Source organism: Petaurus breviceps, unplaced genomic scaffold, assembly GCF_028583685.1.
Source record: "Petaurus breviceps papuanus isolate PSGF00001 unplaced genomic scaffold, PetGlider_PUasm1.0 98, whole genome shotgun sequence".
In the NCBI taxonomy this organism is placed as follows: Eukaryota; Metazoa; Chordata; class Mammalia; order Diprotodontia; family Petauridae; genus Petaurus; species Petaurus breviceps.
This window is the reverse complement of record NW_027187460.1, coordinates 29,672,744-29,678,482: the sequence shown is the minus strand read 5'-3', so window position 1 is coordinate 29,678,482 and position 5,739 is coordinate 29,672,744. Positions and strand designations below refer to the sequence as shown.

The 5,739-nt window shown below is 38.2% G+C and overlaps 1 pseudogene; it reads left to right on the top strand.

Annotated features, from left to right (window-relative positions):
- Positions 1-1,035: 1,035 nt before the first annotated feature.
- LOC138155809 (isocitrate dehydrogenase [NAD] subunit alpha, mitochondrial pseudogene) lies at positions 1,036-2,105 on the top strand (annotated as a pseudogene).
- Positions 2,106-5,739: the final 3,634 nt, after the last annotated feature.

The window sequence follows — 5,739 nt, the reverse complement described above, 5'->3', positions numbered from 1 at the left end:
ACATTTCTCCATGACCCCATTTGGGGTTTTCTTGGCAAAGATACTAGAGTGGCTTGCCATTTCCTTCTCCAACTTATTTTACACATGTGGAACTGAGGCAAATAAGGTGAAGTGACTCACCCAGGACATCACAGTTAGTAAGTGTTTGAGGCCAGATTTGAACTTAGATCTTTAAAACTCCAGAGCCAGAATTCTATCCACTGTGAAGCAGCTCTAGCTGCCTTAAGTGTGATACAGATCCACCTAATAAAACAGTTGAAATGTGGCTGACTGATTCATCCAAAGGTGTATGTCCTAGAATTATCTAATTCTGAAAGATAAATAACATTCCCTTAAGCCATTCATGATCATGAAATCTTGTTTATTTTAAAGAGAACAGTCAAACAACTATGTCTTCAATTTTCTCCAGATTGCATTCCTGACTCTTCTGGACATCTACAATGTCAGAGCATCAAGTACCTTCTTCTCTTCCCCTCCCTCACCTTTTCATCTCCCTTTTATGTGTTGTCTTCCCCCATTACAATGTAATATCCTTTGTCTTTCTGCTTATATTTGATTTATAGTACTTGGGTTCAGCAAGTCAGAGATCATTAATAACTTTAAAGAAAGAAGTTTTGGTGGAATCATGAGGTTGAAAGCCAGACTACAAAGAGTTAAAAAAGAGAGTGGAGGAAGGAACGTATAGGTAGCCTTCTTAAGGAATTTCACCATGAAAGGGAGGAGAGGTAGGGGACGATAACTGATGTTAATGGACAGGTGAGTTTTTTGAGGATTGAGGATACAGGATCAGCTCTAATTTTAATTTTTCCATGATCTCATGATGACTCATCTATGACCCATAGCCATATAGTATAATTGGAACAATATTGGTATGGGGGAAAAGTGTACTTTTGTGGTAAGTAGCAGGTCTGGCATCAATGAAAGAGCTGGGCAGCGGGTACGGGGGGCGGGGCCTGAGAACAATGCCAGGTGGAGCTCCTGGGCTGAGGGAGTCTGCACATAGACGTTGCTGCCAGCGCCTGAGGAGCCGAGGCAATGGCCGGTTCCACGTAGATCCCCAGGGTATCTCGGCTGCTGCCCAAAACAGGTGACGTGAGGTTTTGTTGGTGCTGTACAGTGACTTTAATTCCAGACGATGGTATTGGACCAGAAATCTCAGCTTCTGTTATGAAGATTTTTGTTGCCGCCAAAGCACCCATTCAGTGGGAAGAGAGAAATGTCTCTGCCATTAAAGCACCTGGAGGAAAGTGGATGATTCTTCCTGAAGAATCCATGGACAAAAACAAGATGGGGCTGAAAGGTCCCTTAAAGACACCAATGGCAGGTGGACATTCATTCTACTGCTTTCTAAAATCTACTGCTTTGTAAAACTTGATCCGTATGCAAACATGTGTACGTGTGTTTCCATAGAAGGCTACAAAATCCTTTACACAGATGTAAATATTGGCGATTCGGGAGGACACCGAAGGTGAATACAGCGGCATTGAGTACATGATAGTTGATAACGTCGTACAGTGTATCAAACATCACCGAAGAAGCGAACAAACATATTGCCAAATTTGCCTTTGAGTATGCCAGGAACAATCACTGTAGCAACTTGACTGCTGTGCACAATGCAATTGTCAGATGGACTTTTTCTCCAAAAGTGCAGGGAAGTTGCAGAAAACTGTAAAAGTATTAAATTTAATGAGATGTCCCTTGAGACAGTATGTTTGAATATGGTACAGGATCGGTCCCGGCTTGATGTTCTTGTGATGCCAAACTTGTATGGGGACATCCTTAGTGATTTATGTGTTGGCCTAATAGGAGGTTTTGGTGTCACTCCAAGCAGAAACATTGGCACTAATGGAAGCCCGATCTTTGAATCGGTTCACGGAACAGCCCCAGACATTGCAGGGAAGGACGTGTCCAATCCAACTGCCCTGCTTCTGAGTGCGGTGATGATGCTTCAGCACATGGGGATGCATGCCTACACAGCAAAGATGTAGACGGCCTGCTTTTAGACAATTAAAGATGGAAAGAGCTCGACAAAAGATTTGGAAGGAAACGCCAAGTGCTCAGACCTCACTGATAAAATCTGCTGCTGAGTAAAAGACATAGATTAAAGAAGGCTTCTCCCATTTGGCACTTTGCAGTAGTCACTCCTAAAGTACACAATAGAGAAAAACTTATCGTAGATTATCTACCATCCATATACATTGGGCTTGCATATTTCTTGATGAAGCAAACATTCTAAAATTGGATCTTTTCTTAATACATTCTCTGTCCAGAGATGCAAGTGACCCTCTGGTGACTGCTTCCAATGGACTTTTTTTGATGCATTGTTTTATTTGTTAAATGTCTCTCTCTGGTGAAAATGTTTTATATATTCTAAGGATGGATTCCTGTCCTGTAGTTTTCCATTGTTGACCATTTTATGCTTCAGTTAGAATAGCTTTTTTTCCCCACCTGAAAGACTTGCTGTAAATATCAAGATACTGAATTAACAGGAGAAACTTTTTAAAGAAAACCCCTATTTCCCTTGGAGCATGTAAAGTATATTGTAAAGAAAAACAGGATACTAACATATCACAAGATGACATTTTTATAAAAATAAAAGGGTATAAGAGGAATTTCCTGGGAGAGTCACATCAAAGAGGGTACAGATGACACATGTTTAAATTGTGTAGTAAGCTAAGAAATAAATAAATTTGCTCTCCAAAAGATTTATTGTATGCATGAATAAATATGTTTTGTCTATAAAACTAGATAAATCTATAGGGGTTGGATAGCATTCTAATTCAACACATTGTGGGTGGAGGTATTTTTGTTAAGATGGTTTAATATTTCTTTGCTTATAGTACTGCTTTCAGTGAAGAATTTCTGCATAGTTGTACAAAAAAAAAAGTTCTGCCAATTCCCCAAATTGCCACACCTACTGACCTTTTCTCACTTATCATTCTTTTTGTCTTCTCTGCAGTCTTTTCCTGCTAAAATAAAAAAGGCAGGGGCAGCAATCATGACCTCAGACAATGGAAATGCAAAAATAGACCTAATTAAAAAAGATAATCAGGAAAACTACATTTTGCTAAAAGGTACCACAGACAATGAAATAAGATTTTTTTTAAAAAGCATACAGTAAGTTTCTTGTATAATGCCCTCATTTTTCAAATATAGAGAGAACTGAGTCAAATTTGTAAAAATAAGAGCCATTCCCCAGTTGATAAATATTCAAAGGATATAAATAGGCAATTTTTTGAAGAAAATATCAAAGCTATCTATAATAACATGGAAAAAATGCTCTAAATTTCCATTGATTAGAGAAATGCAAATTAAAACACGTCTGAAGTATCACTTCACACCTATCAGGAATTACAAATGCTGAAGGGGATGAAGAAAAATAGATACACTAATGAATAGTAAATTGGTCCAGCTATTCTGGAAAACAATTTGGAACTATGCCCAAAGGGATATAAAACTGTGCATACTCTTTGACCCAGCAATATCACTACTAGGTTTTTATCTCAAAGAGATCAAAGAAAAAGGGAGAAAAAAAACCTGTATGTACAAAAATATTTGTATCAGCTCTTTTTGTGGTAGCAAAGAGTTGGAAATCAAGGGAATGTTCATCAATTGGGGACTGGATCAACAAGTTGTGGCATACCATTGTGACAGAGTAATATTGTGCTATAAGAAATGACAAAGGGAGTAATTTCAGAAAAACATGACAAGATATATATGAACTTATGCAAAGTGAAAAGAAGAACTGGGAGATCACTGTGCACAGTAACAGTAATGTTGTAATCATGATCAACTGTGAAAGATTTGACTACACCACTAAATACAATGATCCAAGACAATTTCAAAGGACTCATGATGAAAAAGTGCTATATACCTCCAGATAGAAAACTGATGAACTTTGAGTGCAAATTGAAATATAACTTTCTCACTTTATTTTTTTCAATATGGCTGATATGGAAATATGTTTTGCATGATTTCAAATGATATCATGTTGGTTGACTTCTCAGTGGTTGGGATAGGGGTGAAAGGATTGGAGAGAATTCGGAACTCAAAATTAAAAAAAAAAGAATGTTTAAAAAGTAAATAATATGTTTTTTAAAAGTGAAAAAAACCAACTAATTATAGGAAAAAAGACTTAATGAGTATCCTGGGGCACTGAGAGATTAAATTACTTCATCTAGAGTCATACAACCAAAAAATGTCAGAAGTTAGACTTGATCCCAAGTCATCCTGACTCCAGAGCCTTGACACCAACCTGCCTATATACCATATGCATCTCCATTGCCCTCTCAGTATCCCACAATTTTTATTCTTTGGAGACTATGGTATTCTGTGACTCATAGCCCTAAAGCATTACTGGGAAAATATTCAACAGATGGATTTTTGTTTCAAGGGAAAACTTAGGGTCCTTAAAAGCTCTGCAGCACATGAAATCTTTATGTGTAAGCTATACTTGATGAAGGTATAAGCAGGGAACAGGCTTTCAAAAATGATATTCCACAACAAAACGTCTTTATAGCCACATAATTTTCCTGAAAGGTACAGAGAACACAAGACTTCTTTATGCTTATTATTTACTAAGAAAAAAAAAGGCATTTCATTTGCTGGATCAAAATGTCACCTGGAAGGGAAAAGGGCTATACCACTAACTAAATATTTACACGGATTTTTTTTTCAGTGAAGTAGCACAATTTAATGAAGTCCTGGACCTGAAATTAAGAGAACTGGATTTGCACTCTGGTTCTGACACTTAACACTTACATGACCACAGGCAAATCACTTTACCTCTCTGACTCTCAGTTTCTTCATCTGTTAAATGAGGATGATAATGTTTATTCTACCTATCTCACAACAGTGTTGTTATAACTCACTTTACCAATAAATTTGAAATGAGTTTCTTTTATTAATGGTCATGGTGGTGATGGTGGGGGTAGGGGTAGGGATGATAGTGGTGGTGGTAGTAGTAGCAGAAATGGTGGTGGTGGTGGTGGTAATAGCAGTGGTGGTGGTGGCGGTGGTGGTGGTAGTAGTAGTGGTGATAGTGGTAATAGTGGTCGTGGTGGTGGTGGTAGTAGTGGTGATAGTGGTAATAGCAGTGGTGGTGGTGGTGGTGGTAGTAGTAGTGGTGATAGTGGTAATAGCAGTGGTGATGGTTGTGATCGGTGGTGATGGTGGTAATAATGGTAGTATTAACAGTAGCAGTAATACTAGTCACAGTAACAGGAGCAGTAATAGTAACATCAGAAATAGTATCAGTAAATTGTGTAGTGTATAAGCAGCTAGCCTTAGAGCTATTAAGACTGGGATTCAGTCCGGGCTCAGATACTTATCGCCACACCCAGAAATAACTGGCCGTGTAACCTTGAGCAAGTTGCTTAACCCCGATTGCTTAAAAAAAAAAAAAAAAGACTGGGATTCAAATACCACCTCTGTGTGACCCTGGACAATTAATTCACTTAAGCTCAGTGCTCTAGGCATCTCCCTAAGACAAGCCGGTCAGGTGCTGAAATGTAGAAGATGTTTCCTCATCAAGGAATTCCCTCTATTGATGAAATAGTAATTCCCAATGATATTTTCTGGTATCAAAATATACCTGTAATAGTTGCACGGTTGGAGTGCCCACATCAATAAGCTTACAGATTCATAACGTACAGAATATTAATGATGGATTACTCCTTGTTGTGCCTCACTTCTCCTTCCCCATTTACTGCTCCAATGTGTCACATTTTAATGACTGTT